This window comes from Salvelinus fontinalis, chromosome 20 (genome assembly GCF_029448725.1).
Source record: "Salvelinus fontinalis isolate EN_2023a chromosome 20, ASM2944872v1, whole genome shotgun sequence".
Lineage (NCBI taxonomy): Eukaryota > Metazoa > Chordata > Actinopteri > Salmoniformes > Salmonidae > Salvelinus > Salvelinus fontinalis.
Genome location: NC_074684.1, coordinates 10766146 through 10782713, shown reverse-complemented (window position 1 = coordinate 10782713; position 16568 = coordinate 10766146). Strand labels below are relative to the sequence as shown.

Here is a 16568-nt window from a genome sequence, read left to right as displayed (position 1 = left end):
TTTTTACAAAGCTCAGTCAAGTTAATCTCAAACAGTGTCAACATACATCTCCCTCCCACCCACTCCCGACACGTTTAATACTCACTGAGTATCAGTGTCTTGACATCAACATTTTCCCATGTGGAACATACTGAATGAAAGTATGTGTATGCCATTATTACTTGAGAGAGACACACTGTGCCAAAATGAAACGGTTTCATTTAATAGGCCCGGTAACTTTCAAGTTCAGTCATTTGCAATGTCCAAGTTTGGAATTTGGAGCTTCACCATATCTATAATGTACCAAATACAGTGCCTTGCCAAAGCAATCATCCCCCTTGGTGTTTTTTCCTATTTTATTGCATTACAACCTGTAATTTGAATAGATTTTTATTTGGATTACATGTAATGGACATACACAAAACACTCCAAATTGGTGAAGTGAAATGAAAAAATCTACTTGTTTAAGAAATTTCTAAAGAAAACTGAAAAATGTTGCGTGCATATGTATTCAGCCCCTTTGCTATGAATCCCCTAAATAAGATCTGGTGCAACCAATTACTTTCAGAAGTCACGTAATTAGATTGAACACAGGTGGACTTTATTTAACTAACTGTCACATGATCTATCACATGATCTCAGTATATATAGACCTGTTCTGAAAGGCCCCAGAGTCTGCAACACCACCAAGCAAGGTGCACCATGAAGACCAAGGAGCTCTCCAAACAGGGCAGGGATAAAGTTTTGGATAAGTACAGATCAGGGTTGGGTTGTAAAAAAATATCCGAAACTTTGAACATCCCATAGAGTACCATTAAATCCATTATTAAAAAATGGAAAGAATATGTCACCACAACAAACCTGCCAAGAGAGGGCCGCCCACCAAAACTATGGACCAGGCAAGGAGGGAATTAATCAGAGAGGCAACAAAGAGACAAAAGATAACCCTGAAGGAGCTGCAAAGCTCCACAGCAGAGATTGGAGTATCTGTCCATAGAATGTCTTTAAGTCGTACACTCCACAGAGCTGGGCTTTACGAAGAGTGACCAGAAAAAAGCCATTGCAAAACGAAAAAATAAGAAAACACGTTTGCTGTTCGCCAAAAGGCATGTAGGAGACTCCCCAAACATATGTAAGAAGGTACTGTGGTCAGATGAGACTAAAATGGAGCTTTTTGGCCATTAAGGAAAACGCTATGTCTGGTGCAAACCCAACACCTCTCATCACCTCGATAACACCATCCCCAGAGTGAAGCATGGTGGTGGCAGCATCATGCTGTGGGTATGTTTTCATTGGCAGGGACTGGGAAACTGGTCAGAATTGAAGTAATGATGGTTGGCGCTAAATAGAGGGAAATTCTTGAGGGAAACCTGTTTCAGTCTTCCAGAGATTTGAGACTGGGATGAAGGTTCACCTTCCAGTAGGACAATGACCCTAAGCATACTGCTAAAGCAACACTCGAGTGGTTTAAGGGGACATGTTAAAATGACTTGGAATGGCCTAGTCAAAGCCCAGACCTCAATCCAATTGAGAATCTGTAATATGACTTAAAGATTCCTGTACACCAGCAGAACCCATCCAACTTGAAGGAGCTGGAGCAGTTTTGCCTTGAAGAATGGGCAAAAATTCCAGTGGCTAGATGTGCCAAGCTTGTAGAGACATACCCCAAGAGACTTGCAGCTGTAATTGCTGCAAAAGGTGGCTCTACAAAGTATTGACTTTGGGGGGGCTGAATAGTTATGGATGCTCAAGTTCAGTTTTTTTTCTTATTTCTTGTTTGTTTCACAAGAAAAATTATTTTGCATCTTCAAAGTGGTAGGCATGTTGTGTAAATCAAATGATACAAAACCCCCAAAAATGTATTTTAATTCCAGGATGTAAGGCAACAAAATAGGAAAAATGCCAAGGGGGATGAATACTTTCGCAAGCCACTGTAGTCTGCCCAAGCTTGAGTGCTTCATATTGATATTCAACACATAAATTGTCCAGTAATGTCCTCATGTTCATGCTGGCTGAGAAGGAACTGTGATTGACTAGTACCTGGATCCATATAGCAGGAGAGAAGACAACATACAGTATGTTTAATGTACGTATGTCCGATCCAATCGATGCAATATTGGGTTCATGGTAAGTACATGGCTTCCTACAAGGATTGCCTGCAAATGCATATCAAGAGTCACAAGCAGTGCTGGGATTAGTTACTTGGAAAAATAATATATTACATATGAGTACTTTCATGTAAAAAAAATCTCTAAATCTAAAAAAAAAATTGACTATAGAAGGGAGCAAGGCGACTCTACCAAAGACAGGCTACTTACTAACTCAGGTTTGATCTCTAGTTTGTCCTTTCATCTGTGACTCTGCTTTCCTGTGCTAGTCTACAAGTGCCGGGCTATATATGGGATGCTTAATTAGACCAAAATACTGTACACCAAACATCTGTACAGATTTCCTATCCTTTCAATCAAAATCTTTCTCTCGAGTCGCCAGTTCTAGTTATAGACGGGCCCAAAGTGATGAATAGAGGGCACACTTGCCACTAGACGGGAAAGCAATCAATAGGCTTTGCTATCACAGAAGCAATCAATGGCAAAGATCAGAAGTGCACCCTCTATACATTTCTATGGACAGCAGCTGTCATGACATTTCTCCAAACATCCTTTCTCTGCTCGCTATAGAGCTAAATGAGGAAACAAGTCAAGATCAGATCATGGAAACACACGCCCGGTAGAGAAAATATTTGAAAGTAACGCACACATTGTTTGACAAAGTATCTGTAATAATATTACCCAATTTGAAAAGTAATGCATTATTTTACTCTGTTAGTCATAAAAGTAATCTGATTACATAATCCATTACTTCCCCAACACTGGTCATGAGTGGCACATGATTGAGCGTGGCCTGAGCGAGCATCGTTTTTATACTCAGTATAGTGACAGAAACGGGGGAAGATTTTTTTTATATATATACATTTTACTTGAGTTTACTATCAAATTTTGCCCATGAAATATTCAAGTTGTACATCCACAGTGTTGGGCAAAGAAAAACCACAAGAGACAGGGAAGGTAAGAGGAAAGAAAAGGCCTGTTCTGAAAGAAAACTGGCCACAAACTATTACAAAGGCCATCAAGGCCTCTCATTAAATGAAATCAGTTCTAACATTGCAGTTAATAGCTCTATTTTTCCAGGGTTATTTAACTTAAAAACATGGACTCTTTGCCTCATGCACTTTACTTTGACAAATGGAATGATCGGATAATTGCAATTTATCTTAAAATCAAGATCGTTATAAAGGAGACTTTAAAAATCTCATTATCATTGACATTGAATCAAAACCACGACGTGATCCAAATACGGGTGCGAAAACATGGAGCTATGTCAATGTCTTCGAGGGTGATTTGTAAGATCAAAATGTCCCCCTTGAGACGTGCATGTTCTCTCAGATCTAGTAATCTGGCGTATGAGTTTGCTGGACCGAGAGCATCAATCGACAGAATATCCAAATGTCTGCCACTTTTGGCATTGCTGAAGAGTGACATTCGCATGCTATTTCCCTCACAGAATGGGTTGAAGGTCATATATTGTGACAGGTGTAGCAAAGAAAAGTTATAGCCAGACAAAACAACCTCTCGCTCTGTAGCTCTGACTTTATATCGTTAGGCACAAATAACACCGCTCTTCACCTATAATTTCTATGAAAAACAGAATGCATAAGCAATCTGAAAGAAAATTATTCATCCAACTAGAAAGATTAGAACTCAACGGCTAAATTCATAATTCAAAGCAATCAAAGGTGTGAAAGTGTCCGTGTGTGTGTGTGTGTGTGCCTGCACTCTCATTCTTCCTCAATTCTCTTGAGGTGAAAGCAATCAAAGGTGTGAACGTGTGTATGTGTGCGCGTGCGTGTGTGTGTGTGTGTGTGTGTGCGTGCGTGCGTGCACTCTCATTCGTCCTCCATTCTCTTGAGGTGAAATGACCTTTTGAGGTTATAATGAAGAACCTGTTGTGAATGGCTGCTATAAACCTGGCTCAGTAAATGTCCATGGAGCTCTGGATTTTAATCTATGAAATAATTAGTGTTCCAATGATCAGAGATCAGAAGAGCTCCAGTAGAAAAGGCTTGTGATATAGAAGAAATACACATTGCTGTCGTTTACTAAATACTGTCACTGTCTTCATCTGAATTTGGACAGAAACGGACTGAAAGTTGGTATTGCTGTCAACATACACTCTGTGCAATCCAATGTTCATACCATTCACCTAATATATATTTATATTTATATATTTCAACTGTGTGTATATATATATAGACAGTTGAAGTCGGAAGTTTACATACACTTAGGTTGGAGTCATTAAACCTAATTTTTCAACCACTCCACACACTTCTTCTTAACAAACTATAGTTTTGGCAAGTCGGTCAGGACATCTACTTTGTGTATGACACAAGTCATTTTTCCAACAATTGTTTACAGACAGATTATTTCACTTATAATTCACTGTATCACAATTCCAGTGGGTCAGAAGTTTACATACACTTACTTGACTCTGCCTTTAAACAGGTATGAACATTCCAGAAAATGATGTCATGACTTTAAAAGCTTCTGATAGGCTAATTGACATCATTTGAGTCAATTGGAGTTGTACCTGTGGATATATTTCAAGCCCTACCTTCAAACTCAGTGCCTCTTTGCTTGACATCATGGAAAAATCTAAAGAAATCAGCCAAGACCTCAGAAAAAATACTGTAGACCTCACAAGTCTGGTTCATCCTTGGGAGCAATTTCCAAACGCCTGAAGGTACCACGTTCATCTGTACAAACAATAGTATGCAAATATAAACAACATGGGACCACGCAGCCGTCATACCGCTCAGGAAGGAGACGCGTTCTGTCTCCTAGAGATGAACGTACTTTGGTGCGAAAAGTGCAAATCAATCCCAGAACAACAGCAAAGGACCTTGTGAAGATGCTGGAGGAAACAGGTACAAAAGTATCTATATCCACAGTAAAACGAGTCCTAGATCGACATAACCTGAAAGGCTGCTCAGCAAGGAAGAAATCACTGCTCCAAAACCGCCATAGAAAAGCCAGACTACGGTTTGCAACTGCACATAGGGACAAAGATCGTACTTTTTGGAGAAATGTCCTCTGGTCTGATGAAACAAAAATGTAACTGTTTGACCATAATGACCATCGTTATGTTTGGAGGACGAAGGGGCGGCTTGCAAGCCGAGGAACACCATCCCAACGGTGAAGCACGTTTGCTGCAGGAGGGACTGGTGCACTTCACAAAATAGATGGCATCATTAGAAAGTAAAATTATGTGGATATATTGAAGCAACATCTCAAGACATCAGTCAGGAAGTTAAAGCTTGGTCGCAAATGGGTCTTCCAACTGGACAATGACCCCAAGCATACTTCCACAGATGTGGCAAAATGGCTTAAGGACAACAAAGTCAAGGTATTGGAGTGGCCATCACAAAGCCCTGACCTCAATCTTACAGAAAATTTGTGGGCAGAACTGAAAAAGCGTGTGCGATTAAGGAGGCCTACAAACCTGATTCAGTTACACCAGCTCTGTCAGGAGGAATGGGCCAAAATTCACCCAACTTATTGTGGGAAGCTTGTGAAAGGCTACCCGAAACGTTTGACCCAAGTTAAACAATTTAAAGGCAATGCTACCAAATACTAATTCAGTGTATGTAAACTTCTGACCCACTGGGAATGTGATGAAATAAATAAAAGCTGAAATAAATCATTCTCTCTACTGTTATTCTGACATTTCACATTCTTAAAATAAAGTGGTGATCCTAACTGACCTAAGACAGGGAATTTTTACTAGGATTAAATGTCAGGAATTGTGAAAAACTGAGTTTAAATGTATTTGGCTAAGGTATATGATTCAACTGTATAACTGTGTATATACATATATACGCTGCTCAAAAAAATAAAGGGAACACTTAAACAACACAATGTAACTCCAAGTCAATCACACTTCTGTGAAATCAAACTGTCCACTTAGGAAGCAACACTGATTGACAATACATTTCACATGCTGTTGTGCAAATGGAATAGACAACAGGTGACCACAGACCACTTCTCAGTTAGTCCAGGTCTGGGAGGAGATCCCTCAGGAGACCATCCGCCACCTCATCTTCCTATGCTTCCTGGCTGATGTTTTGGTCACTTTTGAATGCTGGCGGTGCTTTCACTCTAGTGGTAGCATGAGACGGAGTCTACAACCCACACAAGTGGCTCAGGTAGTGCAGCTCATCCAGGATGCCACATCAATGCGAGCTGTGGCAAGAAGGTTTGCTGTGTCTGTCAGCGTAGTGTCCAGAGCATGGAGGCACTACCAGGAGACAGGCCAGTACATCAGGAGACGTGGAGGAGGCCGTAGGAGGGCAACAACCCAGCAGCAGGACCTCTACCTCCGCCGTTGTGCAAGGAGGAGCACTGCCAGAGCCCTGCAAAATGACCTCCAGCAGGCCACAAATGTGCATGTGTCTGCTCAAACGGTCAGAAACAGACTCCCTGAGGGTGGTATGAGGGCACAACGTCCACAGGTGGGGGTTGTGCTTACAGCCCAACACCGTGCAGGACGTTTGGCATTTGCCAGAGAACACCAAGATTGGCAAATTCGCCACTAGTGCCCTGTGCTCTTCACAGATGAAAGCAGGTTCACACTGAGCACATGAGCACATGTGACAGACGTGACAGAGTCTGGAGACGCCGTGGAGAAAGTTCTGCTGCCTGCGACATCCTCCAGCATGACCGGTTTGGCGGTGGGTCAGTCATGGTGTGGGGTGGCATTTCTTTGGGGGGCCGCACAGCCCTCCATGTACTCGCCAGAGGTAGCCTGACTGCCATTAGGTACCGAGATGAGATCCTCAGACCCCTTGTGAGACCATATGCTGGTGCGGTTGGCCTTGGGTTCCTCCTAATGCTAGACCTCATGTGGCTGGAGTGTGTTAGCAGTTCCTGCAAGAGGAAGGCATTGATGCTATGGACTGGCCCGCCCGTTCCCCAGACCTGGATCCAATTGAGCACATCTGGGACATAATGTCTCGCTCCATCCACCAACGCCACGTTGCACCACAGACTGTCCAGGAGTTGGCGGATGCTTTAGTCCAGGTCTGGGAGGAGATCCCTCAGGAGACCATCCGCCACCTCATCAGGAGCATGCCCAGGCGTTGTAGGGAGGTCATACAGGCACGTGGAGGCCACACACACTACTGAGCCTCATTTTGACTTGTTTTAAGGACATTACATCAAAGTTGGATCAGCCTGTAGTGTGGTTTTCCACTTTAATTTTGAGTGTGACTCCAAATCCAGACCTCCATGGGTTGATAAATTTGATTTCCATTGATAATTTTTGTGTGATTTTGTTGTCAGCACATTCAACTATGTAAAGAAAAAAGTATTTAATAAGAATATTTCATTCATTCAGATCTAGGATGTGTTATTTTAGTGTTCCCTTTATTTTTTTGAGCAGTGTATATACATACACACACAGTATATATAACATCCCCAAATTATTAGAGGTTATTTTCAAGATGGCATGAGAAATCAGAATTCCGTCATAACCTCATAACAATGTTTCTCCAACAATCAGATTGCTCAGTGCCGGTGTACTGTAGTTGCAGCAGCCTTATCGGTTCAGATGAAGTGGGGCAGTCATGCGGGGCTGAACAAAAACCCTGGGTTAGTTACTGCTGCCCTTGGCCTTATCTGTTCACCTGGTGAACCAGCCAAGTAGTGTTTATTAGCTGGACCAAGCCTTATCTGCTCGCTCAGAGTTGACATACTAGATCTGAATCAATAAACAGAGGGGTGGGCAGCGAGGGGGCTGGTGCACCACCTGCGCTCCAATGGAGGAGGGAGCATAAAGAGAGAATCGACAGCACTCAATTGATCCCTCTAGCCGTCTAGATGAGAAGACCCATGTACCCTTGACTGAATGTAATGAAAATGGAGGGGCAGGTTCGCTTGCTATAGCTTAGCTTAGAAGAGATAACCTATAGACTATAACACGTTATTTATTGCAATCCTAGCATATTATTCTGTATTGGAAGACACTGCGATGTAAGTTTAGATAGTATATACAATTTCAGTGAGACGAGAAATGTAATACGTGTGTTTAGGTTTTAATATGCTAATTGGTTTTCATATGAGTGGTTGGAACCATGTCTAACCAATCTGCAAATTGGATGATGTTGTTGAATGAACGTGTTACAAGCCATTCTTTGTTTCCCATTCTGTTTATTTTGTTTTCAATAGAGCCAGAATGAAAACAGCATCTGTCTCAACAATGAACAGTGCTCAGCTTGACCTGACAAATAATAGGAAATAAATGGAGAATATTTTCAGGCTCAGGTTCAGATCCATGTTATATATGGCTCGTGATTATCTTTGTTGTCAGACACATTCTCCTTTATGTAGGTGTGAAACCTTTTGGCAGCATTGAATCATTGTTTTTGATAAATGTTCTAAAAATGTATGTACTGTTGACATTTTCAGTTTCTTATGCCTTGGGACAGTTTTGGAAACATCTTAATGGTATCGCAAAGGGGGAAAGTACTTGGAATAGCAAATGTGTAACAGAGTTGTTATTGCTGATTCCTCTTGCCACTCTATTGTATGCCAATGGGTTTATTGGTTTTTGTTTAGTCTTGCCTTCACATACTCAACATGGACACTTACTGGTTAGTTTGCGTGGCTTGCTTATGTGGGGTGGTGTTTGAGTTAGAATCGTCCCAGTTAACAAGCACCAAACCAGCAATAAGTTAACGGTTGCAAAGCACTGTACATTTTTATACTCCTAAGTGCAAATAGGAACGTACAAGTTATATCAATTTGCTTGGAAACATTTCCGCATTATTATACTTGAGATGTGGTGTTTCCTTTGTGGATATTTGTGGTGCATTTTGTCTAAAACGATTTCAGCTAATGCTAGCTGGCTATTCACTGTGTCTGGGGGGGGTTCATGTATTTATTTCCTATCAGATAAAAAAAATCTGTGACTGGTGCTACATGCTGAAGTTTTGTCAGTGATTTTTCACAACACAACGCAAGAAGAGAACTGTTACAAAGGCATAAACTATTCCACAAAACAGTGACGTCTCAGAGTATATTATTCTCTCGTCTACGCTTTAGTTTGCCCTCAACGATTGCATTTATTGATGGATGGCTAGTAAGTTATAACAACGAAGCTACGAGAACAGTGGCGTTGTAAACATAAATGTGCTCCAACCTTTAAGCACCATCAACGTCATCCCAAGAGATGATCTCTTAGATCATCAGTCGGTTGACACTTGCTCTGCTGCCGCCACCATCCATTTATCTCCTGTGCTTTGAAGAACAGACAAAACACAGCAACACTCTCTCACTTGGGGAGAATAATGTATAATTCCGGAGGATTCAGCAATAAATGAGACAAGATTGTGGTGTTCCCTTTTTAGGCAGGGATATGAAAGGTTACATTTTATCACCCTTCATTTCTCTGGCTTTATGAAGCCCTCCACAGTCACCCCTGCTGTGATTTTCACTTTATCTTCAGCCAAGGAAGGGGGTGACAGAACTCTGGGATTGGCCTGTTAAAAGTTCATTTTGTTGAAAGAGAACCGCGATGAAACAAGGTGAAAAGGCGGTTTAGAACTCGGCAGCCGGTAAATGGGCTGTGTCCTTGCATCATCAGACGGCGAGCTCAAGTCAACTCGAATTCCAAGCATAGGCATATATAAGGTCAGGTGGGGTTTGATGATATAACTTGCAGCCTTTTTTGTAAGGTAGGAAGTAGGAACCACTGGCACATACACAAAGCATACCCTTGACAGAAATAGTTGAGGTAAAGTAAAAACTAAATTAACAAATTATGAGTATTCTCTTTTTTGGGGCAGTTATTTTGAATAGTCAAACACAGTTCGATAAAGAGGGATCGAGGATTAATATTTGTTGGTCGTTAAGGTTTTTGAAAAAGGAGTACAGAAACAGCCTCCATGGCGCTTTTAGTAATTGAAAAGGTCTTTATAATCCTATAAAGGTAGGCAATTGCTTTTTAAGATGTCTTCTTGTTCCCTTCAAATTCCTCATGCATTAAATTAGCCATTCATGTGTTTTCTGCCAAAAGTTGGGTCTGTCATTGCAGAATGGCTCAATCTCAGAGCTCATTGAGATGGTGTTAGGAACTTATAGCGTTAGCATTTTGTGAACTTTTTTCCTGGTTGATTGTTACACCTTTCAAACAAAAACCAATGATACAAAGTCATTATGTAATTACAATAATATAACATGATGTTTTGTTTTATTACTATGCTATTACACATCTCTTAAGAGTTGATTTTTTTTGTCCACTGACTCTACCAGAAAGTAACTTCTTTCAGTACTAAGTTAAGAACATTTATTTATGTACTGAACAAAAATATAAACACAACATGCAACAATTTAAATGATTTTGAAATGGAGTTACAGTTCATATAAGGAAATCAGTCAAATTAAATAAATTCATTAGGCCCTAATCTATGGATTTCACATGACTGGGCAGGGGTGCAGCCATGGGTGGGTATAGGGCCACACACTTGGGAGTTTTTCCCCACAAAAGCTTTTTATTACAGACAGAAATACTCATCAGCTGTCTAGGTGGCTGGTCTCAGACAATCCCGCAGGTAAAGAAGCCAAATGTGGCTGGCGTGGTTACACGTGGTATGTGATTGTCAGGCCGGTTGGACATACTGGCAAATTCTCTAAAACAACGTTGGAGGCTGTTTATAGTAGAGAAATTAACATGAGATTATCTGGCAACAGCTCTGGTGGACATTCCTGCAGCCAGCATGCCCATTACATGCTCCCTCAAAACTTGAGACATCTGTCACTTTGGGTTATGTGACAAAACTGCACATTTTAGAGTGGCTTTTTATTGTCCCCAGCACAAGGTGAACCTGTGTAATGATCATGGTGTTTAATCAGCTTCTTGATATGCCACACCTGTCAGGTGGATGTATTATCTTGGCAAATTTGTTCACAACATTTTAGAGAAATAAGCTTTTTGTGCATATGGAACATTTCAAGGATCCTTTATTTCAGCTCATGAAACATGGGACCAACACTTTACATGTTGCGTTTATATTTTGGAATTATGCGAGCTTGGCTAAAGTAAAGTGTTTGGAGTGAAAAGACTGGAAGGATGCAATAACAAAAAAATTACTCATGTATCCGTTGCACCTAATAAAATGTTAATTATAATTATCATCCACTCCAACATTTGTGTATTAGCACACATGCTTGTTTACACATCCAATTTGTGTTCAACTTGATTTCACTGAAAGGACGTGGGCCAACATTGGTGGTAAAATGTGAAGTAGGGGCTTTGCATGACAGTAGTACCCGACTGCCTAGCTGACTTAATTATCCCATAAAACCTTGCACATAAATGCATTAATAAGCATCATATATATTCATTAGATTAGATATTTGGCTGCCTGACAAAGTTGCATTGATATCTTTAACCTGTATTTGTATGATTAATATGGATCGCTGCAGTTAATTCCATTTTTTGTGGAAAGCATGCAGAATCCATTTAGTGAAAAGCACCTATCTCTGACTAAATGGAGTGTTTTTGTCCAACCCAATGCAGTTCAGCAAAGGGCATTAAGGATAGCAAGTATTACTGCAATATCAGTAAAGACAAATTATTATTAAATGTGTTGATAACAGAATTGCTTTCTGAGGCTGCCAATTTTCCCATAGTGGTTCCCCATGTGGTTTCTTCCTGTATGTAGTTTGAACTCAGCACAAACTTTCAGGTAATAGACAAACTATTATTAATAAGCAAAAGGAGGCTCTCTGACTCTCCCTTGCTTGAACCCCTAAGGGTTGATGGTGACTTTTCCACTCATTTGTTCTCATTTGTGTAGTGCTATGGTGTCTCTTTGTCATGATTTGAGTTTTGTCCTACTTTTTTTTAAATCCCCCATCCCCACAAGAGACCCTCTGCCTTTTGCTAGTCCATCATTGTAAATAAGAATTTGTTCTTAATGGACCTTCCTAGTTAAATAAAGGTACAAAAAATATATAAAGTACCGTTCAAAAGTTTGGGGTCACTTATAAATGTCCTTGTTTTTGAAAGAAAAGCACATTTTTTGTCCATTAAAATAACATCCAATTGATCAGATGTACAGTGTAGACATTATTAATGTTGTAAATGACTATTGTAGCTGGAAACTGCTGATTTTGTATGGAATATCTACATAGGCGTACAGAAGCCCATTATCAGCATCCATCACTCCTGTGTTCCAATGGCGCGTTGTGTTAGCTAATCCAAGTTTATCATTTTAAAAGGCTAATTGATCATTAGAAAACCCTTTTGCAATTATGTTAGCACAGCTGAAAGCTGTTGTGCTGATTAAAGAAGCAATAAAACTGATCTTCTTTAGACTAGTTGAGTATCTGGAGCATCAGCATTTGTGGGTTCAATTACAGGCTCAAAACAAAGAACTTTCTTCTTAAACTCTATTCTTGTTCTCAGAAATGAAGGCTATTCCATTCGAGAAATTGCCAAGAAACTGAAGATCTCGTACAACGCTGTGTACCACTCCCTTCAAAGAACAGCGCAGACTGTCTCTAACCAGAATAAAAAGAGGAGTGGGAGGCCCCGGTGCACAACAGAGCAAGAGGACAAGTACATTAGAGTGTCTAGTTTGAGAAACAGACGCCTCACAAGTCCTCAACTGGCAGCTTCATTAAATAGTACCCGCAAAACACCAGTCTCAATTTCAACAGTGAAGAGGCGACTCCGGGATGCTGGCCTACTAGGCAGAGTTCCTCTGTCCGTTGTTTGTGTTCTTTTGCCCATCTTAATCTTTTCTTTTTATTGGCCAGTCTGAGATATGGCTTTTTCTTTGCAACTCTACCTAGAAGACCAGCATCCCGGTGTCGGGTTTGTAGTGACCACTCTCCTCTGTCAGCAGCCACACTGTCATCGTAGTATGTGGAGTGCCACACAGTGGCATGTCAATGAAGTGTGGTATCTACCCTCTATGTAGCCTCAATACCGCTGGAAAGACACAAAATGGCATGGTTTCCTAACTTAGTAACACAACAGCGGTGCCTTCTGCCCAGTGTGCAAACTCAAAAGCTGTAATGTGGATAGGTAATTTTGACTAAAGGATTCTGCCTCAGTGGGGAGGTAGTGTTGTTTAGGGAGGGGAGAGAGAGAATGGATGAAAGACCGATGAGCAATAGCATGGAAGAGGCTCTCCCAAAGTTCCTCCTTGCAGTAACTTCTAGGGAGCAATGCACGGGGACTAGAAATCAGAGTGACTGCATTTACACTGAGAGTCTCTCACAGAGAGAGATATTTGATTCTGAGCATTGTTTTCCACTCCAAGTTTCACTCTTCAACTGTAGTGAGAATGTGTAATTGTGTTGTGTCAAACTTAGCAGTAACTGTTTCATCTAAACGGTTACTAAATTGAAAATGAGTTTATGTGAAAAGCCCTCCCACTAACATTCAGAATCCTAAAGACGTAGATGGAACTAATCTTTATGGAGTGCAATTCCATTCTCTGTAAACTCTTCTACTAATGCATGCAACATTCCCTTTATTAGTCACATTAGTAAAAACTATGCAGAACAGAAAAATGTGTCCTTACATGAGGGACAAAACCCCCATAAATGCCTGATCCAAATACTGCAGCTGATCATAATAACCACAAGGTCAAGTGCCGGCAATTTGAGAGACACCCATCTTGGCTCTTCTGCTCCAAGTGGCTGATTGTGTAATGAATTAAGACGTACACTAGTCAATAGCTGCTCCCTACTCTGCAGGAGCGCTGCCAGTGTATTTGCTTTAGCCTAATCACTCAATGCTTGATTGACAAAGGCTTCTTAATGAGCCCAATGGCCAGTCAGTGAGCCTGGGGAATGGACCTCTTTAGCCCAGCTCTAGTCATTAGTGTTTCGAGTCCATAGGAGCAGAGTAGCAGCCAGCCAGCCACGCTGCTGCACATCCCTTCCACCATGAGAGACACATCATGTCTATTACAATTATGTCTCTGATGGACTCATGAAGTAATATCACTACTACATACTGTAAATGGACGCCTGGCTGGCCCACATCTGCTCTTTCCTCTGCTCTCCAGCTATAGTCTCTGTTCCTTTGTCTATCTCTCGCTCTCTTTCTATCTCTCTCTCTCTCCTCCTCTCCTGTTCTTTCTCTCCATTTCCCCCCTCTCTACTAAACGAGCCAGTACATTTTCTATTAGCCCTGTCTGAAAAGCAGTTGCCCCGGGCTAGCGGGCTAGCTTAATTCCATCTCTGCATATATCTCTTTCTCTCTCTTAAGTCAGCTCAATGATGCTCGCTCGTTCTCCCTCTGTCTATTTGCAGTTTTCGCACATCTCATACTATCAAGAGCTCAACTTTGGTTTTAGATGTGGGGTGGGGGACAGAACCTTGCAGGTGATCCGGGGGTCCTCCCCCAGATTTTTTGTTCCTCCATTTCTACACAATTTAACATGACCCATGGTCCTTCTAACCAGTTATTTTTAGAACAGCAAAACTAAGCAAAAGGGGCCACAGTCATCAATCTAGGTAAGAGATAATTATTAAATGTGTTTAATTGATTGACTAGACTGAACTAGAGAAAAGGTCATTCAATAATCAATATTGTGTTGCACCTTGAACTCTTAAGAAAAAGCAATGGAGAAAGACTTTTGATGTTTTTTTTATGAAGAATTCCCCTAATAAAACATCATCAATCTTAGTCAGACAATATTTCAAGTGTCTATGAATATATAGTAAATGGGGCCAGGAGAGACAGTCATCCATGGTTCAGATTTGTTTCATAAGCAACAGCCAACTTGAGCAAACAATCCAAAATAACAAAAAGACAATGGGAGTGATGTGCAAGCTCACAATTTTCAAATCACCTCTAGGTAGATTCAAACCAAGTCTGTGAGTTGAATTGGTTATTCAATTCTGAACATGGTTCCCCTATCCATTGTTTTTTGGTTAAATTAGCTCAAGATGAACAACATATAGTTTCACACCCTCAGGATATGATCAAATGATGTGCTCATGAGAGCAGTTACATAGGCCTCTTTCTGAAGGAGGATTTCTTGGCTGTGATTTATGCGGCATTTTGCGATGACATTGGTTAACCTTTTCATACGTGAGTTCCAAATATCTCTAACGGTTTGTATGCAGGTGATGTTAGAATGTCCTCACCATTCCAAAATGTGATTGTTACCCAACGGGATATTTAAACCGCACTGCCCTCAAACCAAGGCACGCTGCTTGTTTTTAGTTATAGGCTGTTTCAACAATTTCAAATGATTTTCTGACAAGTTTTTTTTTCTAAGAACAGTTTGAATTGAGGTGTGTTTCACCTCCTCATTAATTCACATAAAAGTAGGCCTTTTTACTTTTGCGGACAATACATTTTTTGGGGGAATTTCTGACCTGGACAAAATTCCCCAAGCACTTCCCAATTGTTTGGGCAGTTCAAGTCTGCAGACATTTGCGCATCTACAGTCAGAGCAGGATCTGCACACACGTGTTCACATTTTCCGACTGGTGCCCGCATCACAGTCATTGTTATTTTCATTACTAATAATTACTTTGGAAATGTGTGTGTTTCCATCAAAGTAAGTCCCTTATTACGTTCTAATAGTTTCTGTATGTCGTGTTACGTCGTTCCTACTGTAGCTCACTATGGAGCATAATATATTTTTGTATACACCTTGTCCGCGGACATGCGAGGTAACATTTATGGTGTTATATTCAATCGTGCTTATGTAGATAGCTACATTATTCTATTAGCTCTGTAAAACAATGCTATTTGCGTCAGAGAAGTATTAGCTCATGTTGTATTTTGAAGCTACCCTGGCCTTATGATTCCCAAGTGGCGCAGCTGTCTAAGGCACTGCAGCTCAGTGCTAGAGGTGTCACTACAGACATCCTTGTTCGAATCCAGGCTGTATCACATCCGGCTGTCATTGGGAGTCCCATAGGGCCGGTGTACAATTGGCCTAGCGTCGTCCGAGTTTGGCCGATGTAGGCAGTCATTGTAAATAATAATAGTGCTTGAGCATATGATACTCCCCAAAGTATGGTGTCACAAGTTTAACACGTGTATTTTGTCTGCTTCCTTCTCCTGGTGTCAGACAGTCAGACTTTTCAGTGCGTCCATGGGCGACTACCTTGAGCAGCAGTTTGAGGGACTTTGCAGGGAGAATGCCGTGCAGTGAGGCGTAGGGATTGTCTGCAGCAGGACGGCCCCCAGTGGATCGGCGCTGAGGGGTGTCGTGCTCCTCCAGCAGCTCTCTCATGAAATTTCCTCTGTACTTTTGGTAGGTAATTACTTTACTTATGAGGGAGTGGTGAGGATGAGGGAAGGGAGAGGATGATGAGGCAGTGGGTAGGTGGGTGAGATATTGTCACTATAATTGCATAATGGAGCTGTATGTGATTTGTATGTGAACTGTCCAATTACAAAAAATACCTTGTTCAGTGATCATCTCACCTGTCAGTGTGCGGTGAACTCTGTGGCCATTGAGGGCAGCAGTGTCGATCAGATGGGAAAAATATCTT

At 41.1% G+C, this 16568-nt stretch overlaps 1 pseudogene; it reads right to left on the bottom strand.

Annotated features, from left to right (window-relative positions):
* LOC129817101 (fos-related antigen 2-like) overlaps positions 1-16306 on the bottom strand; it is a 140505-nt pseudogene extending 124199 nt beyond the window's left edge.
* Between the last annotated feature and the right edge of the window lie 262 nt (positions 16307-16568).